Below are 18106 nucleotides of genomic sequence, written 5' to 3'. Positions count from 1 at the left end.
GGCTCGACACACATCGGTGCATCTGGCAAACTGACAGCTGCCACGCTTTATGCACCAAACTTACTAAGTGTATTTGAATTGAAAGACACTATAAATGCATTCAATGTTGAACGTAGAATACTGGAGACGAGGGACAGGGATTTGATTTGAAAAACAACAAAAATGCCTGTGTGTATTACAAATTCTTGCACGTGTTTGAACTCAGAAAAGGCTCAGGAGTTAGTATAACAGTGAATGCTAAAACATGTGCACAAGTCACGGGAAGAATTTATTTTTTCAAGCGACAATTTATTTTTAAAATAAGAATTTATTTTTTAAAGTGTTTGGGGCCGTAATCAAGCATGCGTGACTTACGCGCCTGCCCGGAGCCTACTTGATGTAAACACCATAGCATGGCCAGTGGTACTGTGCAGGATTAGCTCCCTTCTTGTTAAGAGCACAAATGCTTGTTATCACACACACTCCCGGAATATGTATCTTATTAAACAGGCTCACTCACTCCTAAACCCAAAATGACCTTGGCAAACTTGCACCTAAGGTTGTGCCAGATACTGCTGAGAATATTAAAGTATAATAATAGTTTGATGTACGTACTATTTAAACAGCTAATATTGGCGTACACAGAAATCCAGTTTAATAAAATGCCAATTTTTAATATGGTGTTGGTTAGCATTTCTAATTTAAACAAACGAGTTACGGACGTAATTGATATGTTATTTACTTGCCCATAATGGGTGTGTAACAGCTGGGTGAATATCACACCCTGGTTACGTTTGAATGTGAGTTTATATCCATTTACAATTCCAAATGTTCATGTACCTTGATCGTTGTGTAGGGAAATTTGCTTCTGTATGTCCTGCGTTCTGACCCGAGTAAATATATCATACTCTTTCACTGCAAAGTATATCCTGATAGAACAAATATGTATATGTGTTGGCAAATGTGATTTATCTTATTTTGCGGGTGGAAATAGGCCTTTTGTGTGTGGAAATGTGCCTAGATCGTGCTCTTTGTGAGCATGAATGTGCACACACTAGTATGTTCCTTTTTCATTGCGAGCCTATGAAGGAGATATCTGTACAGGACGCCCAGTTATAATCAGTAAGAAGTTTCTTTCCAAGATACCGCACACATCGATCCAAACATAGCATACCAGTGATTGACGATTTGCTGGCTGCCACGAGACGAAATCCCATGGTAAAATGTTGAATGTGGAACAGCACAACCCATTCCCAAAGGTAAATGTATATGTAAGGTAAAGAAGACTCGTTTACAAAATTCCTATTTCCCAATCTGAATAAAATGGAAAATCTACCAACAAAATTTTATTCCAAGCCGTCCAGAACTTTTTCGTATAGTTTCTCGCAGAGTGACAGACAGCTGAGTGCCTGTAAAAGCATAGCCTCATTGATGGCGGTGTAATAATCATAACGCGTACAATATAATCCGATAGAGTTAAGACTGAACTCTGTCATATCGATAACTATAGGTTGGAACTCGTTACCGTTACAGTCCAGTCTGTTCGTCCTTGTTAGAGCATGCATGCGTGAATAACAGGACGCTGAAGTCACACACATGTAACAAACTCCTGCCAGCAGACTTACGAATAGGACAAATTAAAAGGTAAAGGTCATGACCTATGTAATCAAAGAAGTATACAGGCAAGCAGTATAAGTTTATATTTCAACATTGTGTGCAATAAACATACATTTTCCGCCGGGTTATATCAGTGTAATACAAGCATAAACAATTGTGGGCGGCATTATCACTTTATCGTTGTGTGTATTGCTCCATTTCCTACATGAAGCGATACAAAGGCTGGTAAACTTCCTCTGTGTCAACTGAAATTCACATTTAATACATCATCACACGCAACAAAAAAAAATCAGAGCTTCAACAAAATCTCATAAATCTGAATTTTTATTCAGTTTTAGGTACGCAGCCTACATGTGAATTGCTATATGTTCTTTACGTGAATTACAGGTATAGGTTCAATTATTTATCATTTGTCGAGTAATTAGCTAACAATAAGATAAAATCTTATGGATCGAGCCTTCTCTGTTAATGACAGTTTTTTGTACAATGGGCAGACACCGTTTCTAAGCAGGGTGATATATATATCGGTGTTAATGGAGGCGCAGGGAGGGTTGACATGGTCGTTTGAGTCATCATCCGATAGCGAAGCACATTAACTTCCATATTATGTCAGCATCTGTTTCTCATAATATCATAAATGCGCATTTCATAAAATTGTAAAGCCAGAGTAGCTGAAACCAACGATACGCCTCGCATAATGCTTTTTGGTCGTTTAAGGTAATTGTTATAAACAGGCTACAACACTTGCTTGATTCATTAAGTTCCAGCTAACTTGAGACCATATGTACATATTCTAAGATGTGAATATGCACATCTATATAGCTCCATTGGTTTTCCTCGACCTATTTGTAAGGTATATAATTTCCGATATCTGTTGTAAACGTGTAATGTATAAGAAAAAAGGAAAGTATACAAGAGCATGCAACTCTCATCAACAAATACATCATGCAACTGTTAAATGTTGAATACAATAACTAACTTACTCAGAGAATTTTAATCTCACGTTAAATATGGCAAAGTTATGCGAGGGTTATCATGTGGTGGTATTCGAGCTTCATATTAGGTGCGACAAAATCAATCGGCACACATAATTTTATCGAAATTAGACGGATGGACAGACGGACAGGCGCATAGAAACCTAAAAAATATCGCTAGCAGTATGCCAAAGCGTGGGATAGTAAAGCACACGGTGTGTACGAGAATCATCGCAGAAGACCTAAGGCGGAAGGATATGATTTCCGACACACTATAGACACCTGCTGCCCAGTCTATGTCCACGTGTGATCATCTTGTTTTGCGTTACATGCTCATGTGAAATAGGAAGCGGTCAGTTTATACAGACTTGTAATTACGGTAATACATTATGATAATTCATCACATGACCGTTTAGATCCTACAGAATGAGGTCTGAAACGACTTTGCTAGGTGGCTGTGGAGGGGTGTTCTATATAATGAGAGCTGTACTTAATTAGACAGCTTTTCTCCTCCAGGCCAACCGGCCCGGATAGCACAGTTGGTAGAGCGTCCGCTTCGGGACCGGTAGATCCAGGATCAATCCTTGATCCATAAAAGAGGAAGTTGTAACTTCCTCGCTTGGCGTTCAGCATGAAGGGGATAGTGCAACGACTGGTTGACCCGTATCAGTATAATGGCTCGGGCGGGGCGGCTTACTTGCCTTCGGTAAGTTGTCTCAGTGAAGCAGCACTAAATAAAAGAGCGGTGGAAATCCGTCCTGCAACAAGGAGGCACATTACACGTACATGCACCCTAATGATTCCTTCGTCGTCATATGACTGAAAAATTGTTGAGTACGACGTTAAACCCCAAGCACTCACTCACTCCTCCAGGCCGTAGTAACAGTGTGGTATTGCCACTGATATCCACTCCAAGGGTTTGCAGCACTGAAAGATTCTGGTTATTATTTATGAACCAGATTCTTTTGAACAAACAACAGTAACGGAAAATAAAATGTTGAAGCTGCAACTGAATGTGGTAAGTGCGTAGCAATTCCCAGGCGGTCAATTTGGCTATAGCTACGCTTGGAGCGCTGACTTGCGGATTTCCTTTGGTTTTGTATGCATTCATATGTGCACATAACAGACGCACATCCATGACATCTAGCACACCATATAGACGTAGCGGTCATCAAAATGCACCGAATACCAGGGAAATACACATCCATGCATATTTTAAACTACCGGATGTACGTTTTTAAAAACTAGTTTATCAGAGTTCTTATAATTTTGACACACCTATTATCCACTACCATATGTCGGTTTTAATGTGTGAAGTAATCTCACATATCGTTTGACAGAATTTTGGGTGATATTTACCTGCAGGTGTGCACAGATATAATTATTTATAAGCATATGTACCAAACGTTCACTGTTTGTTTTGACTTTGACTATAGAACGACGTCATTAGATAACCCGGATGTCAACGAGATTTGTGTTTCCCAGACGTTGTTCTTCAAACAAAGAATGGTTATATCCAGATTTCACTTATATCTTATGAAAGGAATCTAATCATCTAAAATTGTTTCAGAGACTAAAATGATCCAAACCTGACAAAAAGAAAAACAATTTTTCATTGTGACTGATCATAGCTCGTATGTGTATTACTCTTTAATTACTTAAGGCAAAGCACCTTGCTAGAAGGCACAGACTGGAATTAGACATTAACTGTTGTTGGCTTGTGAGTCTAGAGAAGAACCATCAATAATTAATCACACGTCTACCATAACAATGTAGTGGTGTGTTTAAGACACCACCCTTTATTGCTAGAGGGGCATGATAGGCACAAGACGAGATTGGCTCCCAGTGCTATATTGAGGACGAATAGCGCACTGGCATATTTACATACCCTTTAACACCTTACCTCACCAAAGTTAATTCACCTAAGCACAGGAATGAAACATGGTGTGGGTCGATATGAAAACTCCGTTAATAAAATATTCAAGATATTTTTTACAATTGGCGGATATCATCACAGAGTGCATAGATTTCCATGGTGGCTGGTTTATTGCTGATAATATAAACCTAAAACCATGGGATTTTACGGCCTGTATTGACATAGCACAATTTTTAGTGTCACATAGTTAAGAAAACACAATATGTGAGATGATCTACTAAACCTTTTTGGAAGGCGTATTCGTGTCAGTAGAAGCGGAAGTTTCTCAGCTATAACCAATAACCAACATTACAATGGTAAACTTTATGGACCGGCATCAGGAAACAGGTGCTTCCTTCAGTAAAAGAAAACCCCCTTCCAAATGTATGGTTTTGTATGCATCGTACATGGAATACAATCGTCACGTTTGGAATATCTTCCCGACATCATCGAGAATTGTTGACCCTTCTCAGTACATGACTTCCCCTCTCAATGTGTATACTTTCCTGGTGTGTATACTTTCTTAGTGTGTGTAATTTCTTAGTGTGTATACTTTCTTAATGTGTGTAATTTCTTAGTGTGTATAATTTCCTGGTGTGTATACTTTCTTAGTGTGTATAATTTCTTAGTGTGTATACTTTCTTAGTGTGTATAATTTCTTAGTGTGTGTAATTTCTTAGTGTGAGTATACTTTCTTAGTGTGTATAATTTCTTAGTGTGTGTAATTTCTTAGTGTGTATAATATATTAGTGTGTATACTTTCTTAGTGTGTATAATTTCTTAGTGAGTATAATTTCTTACTGTGTATACTTTCTTCGTGTGCATACTTTCTTACATCTTCAGTGGTTTGTGCTAAACGTTGTTTGAAAATTGGTCTTGCGATTTTTCATCTAGAACGTCAATTATTGTTGACGTCCGGTACACGAACGTCTCTTACGACGTCGACTCATTTTTCAACTCTAGCTGAGTTTATGGAGAGACATTTTTATCCACTTTTCTTATTTTTTACAAAACATGAAAATTCAGTCTTGGAGACTGTATCAAGTCTAAGACATTAATAGTGTGCCACGTATTATGTTACACACTGATGCAGAACGAATGGCTGTATCTGTAGGAGATTATATACCATTGTAGATATTGCGCGTATGCCAACCGTTTAGAGTGATCTACAGTCTGTATCATAATGAGATTGATCCAAGATTACAGTGTTCTAATATTCTGCCGATGTGGTCTTTCATAAATATTTTATCTCTGTAGTCGCCTGGAAATGCCTGTCAACGTTCGTGGCAATCTATACGTGCTATACACAGAGAGGATTGTACAGCTATTATCTCACAGTTTTATCACAAATGTATACCAATGCTCGAAGACAAGCCACAAGACACAAGATGTACAGTCAGCTAAGATTGATCTACGTTTGGCTGACTGACCATCATTCTTTTACGCGTTTACATAGGCCTATGACAGTCTTTTGAACTGAGCTGAGGTTCGTCGCATTCTTTGCTAAACAGTACTGTATTTGCTGAAGCTGGTTTTGGTTTTTGTACCTTATCAGACAATAATGACTTTTTATGTCTTTGCCAGAAAAATCGAAGATAAATCGTGCTGATACAAACATGCTAAATAAAAATCGTTGAACAGTGAGTTCTCATAACATGGTACCGTGAGCTGCGCTATTAATTTCTGTCATCGGCCGGTCTTCTGATTTTCTGCCCGAACTCACATAATAGACATGGCATATCACTTTTACAAGGACAGATAGATCACAGCTGGCTCCAGGGCGAGATGACAATAACCCTGTATCACTACTGGTTAGCGAAAGCTCATACTTCAGGTTGTACTGTCGAATCCACTAAGGCGTGTTATAACGACACATGAAGATATATCGCCTTGTTCATAGAACTGGACAAAATCCATGACACAGCGGAGAGATGGGTGAGTGTGGCTTCCAGGTAGAAAACTTCGCCGTGGTTATACACCAATGCAGTAGACGATTGTCACATGCTCTGGATATGCCTGGATCGTCCTTGTCACAGGGCATGAAGCAACTGGCAACCAGTTAGCGGTGGATAGGCCAGCGGAATCATCGGCTGCTTTTCGGCGATAGCATGATTCTCATCATGCCAATCTATTAACAAACAATCTGTTTTGAATTTCAAGGCAACCATAACTCAGCATGACTAACACCTGATCTTAGGAGATTATAAACGGTATCAGTTTTCCCACTGTCCTGCTGAAACCCACCTGGAAGGATACCTGTTTTTACACTGTAGCCGTGCTGTTGGAAGTTAACGTCATGTCTTAAAGAAGAACTATAGAGAGGTGCCCTGATTTCCCTTGTGCTCAGTTCAGTTTCTTACAGAGGCCACTGTTCGTTTCTAATCCTGCTGAAGGATCGCATTAGGAAAAGAACAAATTGCCAGAAAACTAAAATATGGAACGTCATAAATTTACGCCAGGTTTATTTAGTGCCACTGATACAGATTTTAAAATATCAGAAGAACATTATGTGATGAAAATTTAAAGTCGCACAGTGCGTATATTTTGAATTGGTTTAAATGAGCTTCGTTTATTTTGAACACAATATGTGATTTTGATCACGCTATGTGATTTTCGCCACTCCGTAAGCGGATGATTGCCACTCTTCCTACGCCTACAGGCCTGTTTCACGAAAGTATTCTTGACTATGGTCCAAACTTTAACCATTTTTACAAACAAAATATTTCAAGGTGGATACTCAAACCTGGCTGAAATTGCACCACCAAAGCTTAGTGTTCAGTGAATCAGTGTTCAGAATTGTACGTATTTCTTGCGGGTGTTTAAGAGTTTAATTTGAAAAACGGATCCTTTCTCAAAATAAAAACATTGCAAATTACATCACATTTTTGGACTGAGACTTGAGGGAGTAAGAGTTCCCATTTAGTCATTCTGTTTTTAAACTAAAAGCGCAGTTCTAGTCTAAATGTATCATGCCTGTATCTCTTCGCTGTAATAGGTGTTCACTGAAAACAGATTTCAGATCTTCTAACAAAATAGTGCTATGCAACTAATAGGTTTAAGTAATGCATGTGATGCTGATAAGAGGTTCCCGGAAAGGATATAGTTGTTGAAAGCCAGCATTACTACTAGTTCTGATAATCAATTGTAATCTTACTCTGTTAAACGTTGTTCTCTAAAAAAAATCGCCATTATTCATTCTGTATCACACTATCCACCCAATCCAGTTTAACGACAAATTAGATGAGACATTTATTCAGTTATTGAGTACAAGCCAGCAATCATTGTGTGTTCAAGGGTAGGTATCATTTCGTTGGACGAAACGTATGCAAGAATAACGTAATCATAGCTATCATCGCGGTATTTTCAGGATTTTGAGTCTATTACCTAAGCTAGACTGTCGAGAGAGACAGCCAGTTTGGACGTGTACAAAGCGGGTAATTAGAACTGGACATGCAATCGGACTGTTGGAAGAATAATACACGGCATCTCTCCAGATCAGTAAATATCTACGTAATTTGAAGGATATGTTAGTAAGGAAATACAGGAGAGAAATGACCCGACACATACCAATGAGGAGTTGCTTTTGTAGCTCAAAGTAAACATTTTTATATTAAAGTTGAGAGGGGAGATATTCTGTAACATCGTTCGAAAGTGAATAAAGAGCCTTCAAACTAACCCCTGAAACATTGTTCAGCTTAGGTTAAAATCAAAAATGACTGGCGAATTGATTGATTCAGCCACTGGTGATTGAAAGCCATTCTCAAGCATGTACAAGGGCCTCCGTTTCTCAGTTGGTTAGCGCGCTAGCACAGCGTAATGACCCAGGAGTCTCTCACCAATGCGGTCGCTCTGAGTTCAAGTTCAGCTCATACTGGCTGCTCTCCGGTCCTAAGTGGGAATGTCTGACAGCAACCTGGGGATGATCGTGGGTTTCCCACGGGCTGTGCCCGGTTTTCTCCCACCATAATGCTGGCCGCCGTCGTACAAGTGAAATATTCTTGAGTACGGCGTAAAACACCAATCAAATAAATAAATAAATCGAGCATATACAATTCTTGGGACAAGTCATGTTTACTTAAGACATATCTTAAGCTTTTACAGAATTTTTTTAAAGAAATGGCAGTCTGTGTGAGCCCCCAAATACAGTGTGAAAACTGTGATGAAAAGGATTGTGATGAAAAGTGTTGATAAGCTCCATGAGCTGAGAAAAAATGAGTATAAAATATTACATGACGGACTGAGTTTACGGATGGACTAACGTAAATCTATAAGACTATAAGAAAAACAAATTAATAATTAAAAATCAAATCAAGCAGAACATATCAGTCTGTAACTGGGTTGGATAAGGTGTGAATTTCTAGCTGTTAAGATGGTTATTGCTACACGGGAAGCTTCAGCAGGAAAACGTTCATTCGACACAGTCTACATTAACGGGGGACAGGAACCCTTCTTCCGATGAGAAAATGAAAAGCACTGATGTTGGCGCTTTTTCACTAGAGACACACAACCCGTTGTGATATCCTGTCACTGACACACTGACCTGTCACTGACACAAATGACCTGTCATTGACATAATGCCTTCTATTCGAGCCATCGACGAGTGTAGGCCCTGTCGCAGACATACCCATGAGGCAGTCCTGATAACAAGTTCAGCCCAGGCGGCTGGTTGGTCTGATATTACTTCGACACGGCCTTACACTATACACCACTTCGGATTTTTCACATCAACAATCTGAGGAAACTTGGTACAACAGCTTGACAATTCTAATGTCCAACGCTTTTATTATGATTGTTCATTCAAGGCTCTCGGGCTTGGTGAATTATTTGAAATCGGAATATGTAAGAAATGTGTACTTCCATAATGTATGTTCAGAATATGACAAACTAATCACACTAGCATGCATCTTTACGACCGTAGTCTGTAACCGGCAGGGCACAAAACACAAGAACATAATTTCCGTAATTATCGTAACGGTCATTCTAACATTATGTGTCCGACCAACAGTGGGCAACATTCGTAGTGTTCTTATTCCTCCCAATGTATAAGACTCCAGATACAGGTAAATGTGTGTGGCTGGTGCCTTATATATATTGCTATTAAAAAGAAAAAAAATGGGCTATTTGTATCTTGCACAAATAGCCCATGTTGAAGAACACGACAAATCACCGGATCATAAGGACTCAAACGGTATATTATACCCATTCCTCTCTTTCGGTAAAATTGGCTACACAAAAGAAAAAAGGAAACAAATGTGAAACTCATTTATGGAAGACAAACATAGTTTTCACAAGTAGGTAAAAGTGCATTGTCTACTTAAGAATGCTTAATCTGTGACTGGTTCCGTTTTTACGTGTGAGTAAATTGGGTTGGGGGTTATTGATGAAGCGATTTAAAGGCAATTCGTCGGCAGTTTTTCATAACAATCATGCCTTTGGGATCTTATTTATCTATTTATTTGACTGACGTTTTACGCCGTATTCAAGAATATTTCACTTGTACGACGGCGGCCAGCATAATGGTGGGAGGAAACCGGGCAGAGCCCGGGGGAAACCTACGACCATGTGTACGTTTCTGTAAGACCTTCCCATTTACGGCAGGAGAGGAAGCCAGCATGAGCTGGACTTGAACTCACAGCGACCGCATCGGTAAGATCGGTAATTCTGGGTCATAACGCTGCGCTGGCGCGCTAACCAACTGAGCCACGGAGGCCCTGCCTTTGGAATCGTCCAGAAACATTGCAGCCCACTATAATAGTAACACTCTAAAAACGCAAGTATGACTCAAATGTCTTCTGCGAGAAGGACTAAAAAATGCGATGGAACAAACCATCCTGTCATCTTGATTTAGGCGTTTCGTGATGGAAGACACTGGCAATTGTTCCTGTGATTTCATGGTGTGAATAAAGTTTAATGTAAAACAATGAACGTGGCAGAACCTTAGAACATTGCTTTAGCTGAGAAAATAAATGACAAATATAACTACACCTGTTTTTTCTTCGTTAATCATTTGGTTAATATGTGTTAAAATTAAAATGATTAATTGTATTGTTGTATTCATTTGCCTAAAACATAAAACTAAGGAGAACTATAGAACGAACTACATATGTATGTATATACATCAACGCCCATGCATAGTACATATTGTAGGCTATATTGGTAAGTGTGTAGCCATGCGATCAACAAGTATTTATCATTTATTTCTCTGACTGGTGTTTTACGTCGTACTCAAGAACATTTTACTTATACGGCGGCGGCCAGCATTATGGCGGGAGGAAACCGGGCACAACCCGGGGGAAACCCACGACCATCCGCAGGTTGCTGTCAGGCCTTCCCACTTACGGCCGGAGAGGAAGCCAGCATGATCAATCATCAAGCTGTAGCAGCCCCGATAGCACAGTTGGTAGAGCGTTCGCTTCGGAAGCCGTAGATCCAGGGTCAATCCTGGGTCAGGTCACATTTAAGACCTTAAAAAGAGGAAGGTAACTTCCTAGCTTGGCGTTCAGCAATAAGAGGATAGTGCAACGACTGGTTGACCCGTATCAGTATCAGGAGGGGTGGCTTACTTGCCTTTGGTAAGTCGTCTCAGTGAAGCAACACTAGATAAAAGAGCGGTAGAAATCCCTCCTGCAACAAGGAGGCACATTACCTACACTTTAAGAACTCCTTCGTCGTCGTATGACTGAAAAAATTGTTAAGCACGACGTTAAACCCCAAGCACTCACTTACTCAAGCTGTAGTATCCCATTAATATTGTAAATTTCAAATCACCACAGCTATGTCACAGTCGAGTGTTAGATTATACGCTAAAAAAACATTCAGCTATGACACGGATAAAACTGTGACGCACTGTTATTTCCTGATCGATCAAGTGATTGCCAAGAGAATACAGACGGATAAATCATTAAGGATTTAAACTCTCTATATCCCTTCGTACTTAAACCATGCAGGCTAAATGCAGCCTTACGGTAATTCTGTATACGCCCCTTTTGCCGTTAGCGCCGTATCTACAACTGCAAGGTGTTAGTATCTTGTATGAATTAAACATCCTGAGCCAGGTAAAGGCTGCTAACACTGTACAAGTTATACGCAGACATAGAAGGCCATTGCGAATCTTAGAAGGGTGGAACTAGCAACACTACACGATTCTGAATAAACTAGTCACCTAAATTACATTAGAAGACACACGAGAGAAAGATGAATACAGTCACGGTTTAGTACTATAGTTAACAGGGCGCTTTCCACGACCAGCGGCATGCGTGGAAACCTCGATCGATTCGGGGGTATCCTCACATTGATGCAGCCTAGGAAATGGTGGCTCAGTGTTTACTTATCCACGTGGAAATTGTTATTTTATATAACATTTTGTAGCACCCGATACGCCATTGTTGTTATTTGCCACCATGAAACGTTTTATGTCAATCATAGGACTGTGACAGCTTAATTACAGTAAATACCTGAACATAATTGCAGGTGTAACGAAGTATGTCACCAATGAATAATAACCGCTCATACATATCTAATTTTCCTCCATGTAGTGTGTGGGAAATATAATGTGAAGAACCATTCTACATGTCAAAGGCCGATTCCAAGTAAATAATTTGTTACCCTTGACCACATTCGAGATCCTTTCACACTGTGGTTTTACTGAGGTTGTTCGGTATTTGGGGATCAAGAAAACCAACAAGCTTTTTTTACATCAAGCAAGGTATTTTCAAAGGGACATTCTGTGCACGGGAAATCTAAAATTTGGCCACATAGCCTTAGTGTAACGAAGTATATTTGAGGGAAAGATTATAATTAATGGAAAACTTCAACGAAAGTGAATGAATGTGGGAAAGTTATGTGTGATCAACGCAAACATATGGGGTGTGAAGTGAGAGAAAACGTACACAAACGTTGCTTTTCAGATAATTTGGGCTGCAAACCCTTCAAAAACCTGAAACAAGCAGAATGTATTTTTTCTCAAACACATATTAATTCTTCATATAATGGTTTAAGATGAAGGAATGAATTACTCGTTTCCTAGCTGAGTGAACTGGAAGAAAATCTGGTCCCAGCTTCCAGTTAATTCGATAGAGCATACAGACGTAATAATACACGATTAGAGTCACGACCGTTGTTGAATTACCGACTACCTATACCCCACTACCGGATACCCTTAAGCTTCCATTATGAGCACTCGGTCTAATCTCAACAGGACTATTATAAGAGAATATAAAAACCTTTCATGTAGGGAACTCATCTTTTGCGTTTTTGAACTTCAAGTTTAGTTGACCTACTGCCTAATCGGTGTTCAGTCTAGAAGCACAGGAAGAACGACTGACCATTAAGCCGATTAAGGACATCTGTTTACACAACAATTCGGATCAGACCAGACGTCGAACTCTGTAAAAGGATTCTATGCGGAAATACGCTCGCTGATGTCACTGTTAATTGCAATGGACGCTGTGATATAGAATTGCCCAAATGTTTGTATTCATGTGCTGTGAGCACATGTACGTAGATGGGAAAGGCGATTGGACTATTGTGAACCTACTTACCTTGACTTCTCGTGCAAGTTCCACCTCGGACATTTTGTCTGGTACGAGCTATGGTTTAAATCACCGTCTTAACACTGTTCAGGAAAATCGCCGTGTAAAGCGTAACTACAGGCTAACGTGTGCTGGGAAGCACACACTCTCCACAATCTCAAAGTGCCTCTTAGAAACATGGTCCCGGTGAACACTGAACGCTTTCGACACGCACATACCTTACAAGCTAGATATGCATAGCAGTGTCTTAATCCGACTGGTGTATGACCACGCCTACTGTAGCTAAATGAGTCAGAATCTGGAGACAGGTGTGCGCTCACACGGCATTATTTCAGTACGTTGAAGGGTAAAGAGACAGCTCTTTGACACACCAAGGCTGAGCTCTTTACTGAGTATGTTTGCTGCTGTCACAGAGGTAAGATACTTCCTGGGTTTGCCGAGTAAATATGCATGTAAATGCGGGAAACTCAGAGCCGCAATCAATATGAGGGATTTCTCTTCGTCACTGTATACAATGATCTATACTGACTTGCAAAATGATGGCTGAGTCGTATCAGCATAAATCTCTTGCCAACCATCGATAACGTACCGATGCACAGTGAAGCACAGTTTGATAAAATTTCCACACTTGTCTCAGTGTACAGTCCCTCACACTGCATCTCCGATATATTGACTGTGGTGTGTAAGACCAGCCTATCGTGGACAGCTGAATTACGAGTTGCCATTGACTGGATTTCACGTGATTATCCACGTATATATGGGAGAGGAAAGCGCGCTTTCATCAGCTTCTTCTTGAGATTCTTACTGGAGAGCAAAGACGGCTTAGCCATTCGTGAAAACTAAGCAGATTGTGTATCCTGGGCAAACAATAGATTAATCAAGGAATTGACGAGTACTTTATATCAAGAGTATCGTCTACGTCCTTTTACTACTGTTAAATGTAATAAATTTTTATATTATTCATTAAATTCATCTCAATGGTTGTTGTAAATACCTCTTCTTAAGTGCTTCCTGGCGGTTGTTTTTCTCCTCTTACGTGCTACCTGAAGGATTGTTTCTCTCTTCTTACGTGCTACCTGACGGTTGTTTTTCTCCTCTTACGTGCTACCTGACGGAAGTGTTTTCTCCTCTTACGTGCTACCTGAAGGGTTGTTTCTCTCTTCTTACGTGCTACCTGGCGGTTGTTTTTCTCCTCTTACGTGCTACCTGACGGTTGTTTTTCTCCCTTTACGTGATACCTGACGGTTGTTTTTCTCCTCTTACGTGCCACCTGGAGGTTGTTTTTCTCCTCTTACGTGCTACCTGGCGGTTGTGTTTCTCCTCTTAAGTGCTATCTGACCGTTTTTTTTTTCACCATATTAACTCCTAATCCACCTTTTATCAGAAATTGTCAGCTCTATATTTAACCTGATATAACCCCGTCCAGCTGGAAATTGTACAATATATACCATTGATGTCGCGTGAGCTATTAATAGACGTGATTGTTATGCGTGACCTGCGCGAAATATTGGATGGAAACAAATGCCCGTTTCTTCATAAATTTAACACAACTTAGAACTGTTAGGGTATTTCCAAACTAACCATGGTCATAATTCGCATCCCCGTCTAACAACCATGATAACTAATAGCACTCGAGGTCCTGATGTTGTCGGTAGTACCACAGGTAATGCATAATATGGGGAGCTTTGATTTTTCTGAGGTTATTGTTTCGGTTATGAATGGGGTGTATAGTCTTCCGCCAGAATGTGTTCTCACAAAGTTGCCACAGACTGTAAACAGGGAGCCGTTTGAACATCTTGGAACTCCGCGCAATATTGCTGTAGCTGAGCGGTAGTGTATTGGTCTAAGGGGACATCCATTGATGTGGGGTTTCTGATCTACTGTCATACATTCATTAGTGCTAGCCTTTAAGGGCTCTGCCATCAACAATCACACTGCGCGATTTAATCTGCACGTTCGATATCCCCAGTTATTTCTGGACTGCAGTGATAAAACAGAAATCTGCCCTTGATTGGTTCCACAATAACATGATACATCTTTCAACTTAAGGGCCGCTTAGCTGAAGCTTAACTTTGCCTTCCACAAGGATATTTGATGCAAGGCATAAAGTGTGGGCGTCATTATAATTATTAAGCACCGGTAGATTTTCAGACAAGCCCGAATCTGAGATGTAATAGTGTCAGAATAGATCGTATTATTTCTTTAGGATTTCAGTTATATTTGTACACATTACGTAAGCCCTGGTCGACAGTTTGTATTCACCATAGTTTACAGGTCATGGTGAACCCGAATTCAGCGGGTGCTAACAGTGCTTTATATACGCCTTAAGATCGACAGGCTGCCATGTGTCATTCCATGCACACATTTGAAAAATCTCCTGGAAATCTCAACAACCGAATCTTCAAAGAGCGTTTTATGACCACTGCTACCAGACTGATGAATCTGATTAAAGCGGATATATCCAGGATGTATTTATCGACACCTTTATCTGGCCTGTCTCATAGGCTTACAAATCCAGCACGCAAGCGTCCAATTAACTGCCGAAACCCCACCATTTAGTGCAAATCTCGTATACCCCGCAAAATTCTTACACGGGATATCTGGTCAGTAACCCAATAAAGAATTCCTGAAATCTGCATCGCGCTTGGGTAAATTGTGATAACCACTTATGTACTGAACAACCACATTGTCAGAAAATGACCGTTGCCTAGACACAACGTTCTGCTTAAGAAAATGAGATGGTCAGACAAATACACAAGGCCAAGCCAATGTGGCATGATCAAGACAAAAAAACACGAGTTACGTGTTACAAATACGCAAAACAGACCTGCAGTGTGGTTGACACAAACGCATGGACAGACAAATAAACAAGTTTAGGCCCACGTGGGTGGACAAAACAGTCACACGAGTAGCCAGATACACAAAACAGACCTGCAGTGTGGCTGACACAAACGCAAGGACAGACAAATACACAAATTAAGGCCCACGTGGGTGGACAAGACAGTCACACGAGTAGCCAGATTCACAGAACAGAGCTGCAATGTGGTTGAGACAAACGCATGGACAGACAAATACACAAGCACAGAGGCAGGGCAAACTTGACGAATGCAATAACCAGAGTTTCAGCGAATGCCGAATCATAGGTTCACATCGAGGCTCAGACGTTTAAACGAGTAGGCATCGGTTTCTAAAAATTGCCAATTTAACAATGTGTGAGTTTTTTTTCTATTTGTAGAAACGCCAAAGTAAAACATCCATTAAAAACATTAAAAACTTAGGGTACAGCACATAGTGACCTTCGATATTTTATTTTTAGTCCTTCATTTCCGTTGAACACCGTGACATGTGGACATGTGGATTCAGAGCTTTAAGTAGTACTTCTAACACTGGATACTTACAACTTGTCTGTAATAGACTTATTTACAGGATATAAATTGACTACAGTCAGTCACACACATGCTAATGGGTGACCAGAGTGCATTCTTAGCTGCTATACATTGTCCTACAAAGTCACCTGTAGGACTAGTCTATCTAGCACCACCAATGCAAACAGCAAAACATTTGTCAAACATTTATTCCTCCGGTGGGTTGGGGTTTGTGGACACGTGCCGTCATAACCTCCACCAGCTGACAATCTAAATTACAGACGGACACAAACCAGCGCATTCCGTCCGTATGAGCCGCACGACAAATCTTGCTATGCTTTTAGAAGACCTGTAGAGTTTCCAGTCAAATCCATGTCATGATGGCCATATGTCATGTAATATACATATAATTTTTTACTATTTCGACAGAGCTAATACGGAAATTGAGGGTCAGCAGTCCTGGTTTAATTTTGAATTATGGACGATGTCATACAATGCATGCCGGGGAATTGCAGAACCACGTAAACCCAATCATGAACCCTACACTGTCGTGCATATAGAACAGTGGTTAAGAGCTGTCCATGGTAATAATTACCTACATTCCAAAATTTACAGTATGCCACATATAACATTAGATAACCTTTGTGTGCACACTTTTTTATGGATATCTTCGGTTTATGTAAGGAGTTAACTTCTCTGGCAAGCTCCATCTCTTTCATCATTTCAAGAAAATCACAAGACGATCCTCTTCTATATCTTGTACCCAGGAGACATACCTAATGTATCAGCCCGCGATTAAATTTAAATCACGTATTTGGCGTTATAATTCTTTGGAAGAATGTTGCCAGTGTGAAGTTAATGTTCCAGACATGAGACAAATCTCTGACTGAATAATTTGCTTCTGTGTCATCATTTAAGCGTAGTCGATGATCGGACTCGAAGCGTAATCATATCCGTTCATCACTTGTCCGCGTAGACACCACTGGGATACGCGATATCCTGTGACGCTATCATTTTCCACGGCTTATTTCATCAGATCTTTAACTAATGTCCTGAGAGATAAGACATAACAACTGGCAGGCAGAATCTCCGTAAATCATTTCCGATGGCAGATACTTGGCCACAGTACAATATCATCCTCGCCCAAAGAGAATGTGACCTGTTTAATCTAGGTATGCGCAGCCTCCCTGACTTACCATTGCACTAGTCACAATGTCTGGTAGGGATCAATAAGCTAACATACCAATCGTGTCGCTGGTCTGTTGTCTTATATTATTTATGAGACGTGCGAGCCTCTATTCATGGTTAGCAATATATTTTCCCTGGAAAACATTCTGGTCACATTTGTCGGAAGCGTGCGAACTGCTTTGAGCGCAGGGCCTTAACACCCGAGGGGGGGGGGAGTCCGACACCATACACTGATTATTTTATCTCTTTGTTTGTTAGGTTGCAGGCAATTGCTTTACTACGTCCATTAGGCTCAGGTGGAACGCTTTTCACACAAAAGCTTCGGGAAGGGTGGCATTTCTAGTGATTGCAGAATCTTCGTACAGTGTTTACAAAGACAATACATCCATCTTTAAGTCTATTCGTAGGGCTTTGGAGACAATAATTGCTCAAAGACGCTCGTGTAGTCACTCACGTAATCCAAGGTTCCCTAAAGACCAATTATCTTATACCAGTATGGCGGCCTTGTTTTTAGCTCACATGCGGGAAAGTTCGTCA

General features: G+C 40.3%; 1 protein-coding gene across 1 annotated transcript in view; it reads right to left on the bottom strand.

Moving 5' to 3' along the window:
• Window positions 1–18106, bottom strand: part of LOC135473861 (ankyrin repeat and death domain-containing protein 1A-like) — a 66504-nt gene that overhangs the window by 16538 nt on the left and 31860 nt on the right. The gene's annotated exons all lie outside the window — the stretch shown is intronic.

The sequence above is a fragment of the Liolophura sinensis genome, chromosome 8, assembly GCF_032854445.1.
Source record: "Liolophura sinensis isolate JHLJ2023 chromosome 8, CUHK_Ljap_v2, whole genome shotgun sequence".
Classification (NCBI taxonomy): Eukaryota; Metazoa; Mollusca; class Polyplacophora; order Chitonida; family Chitonidae; genus Liolophura; species Liolophura sinensis.
Note: the sequence above shows the minus strand (reverse complement) of the source record. Positions and strands in the feature narration are given on the sequence as shown.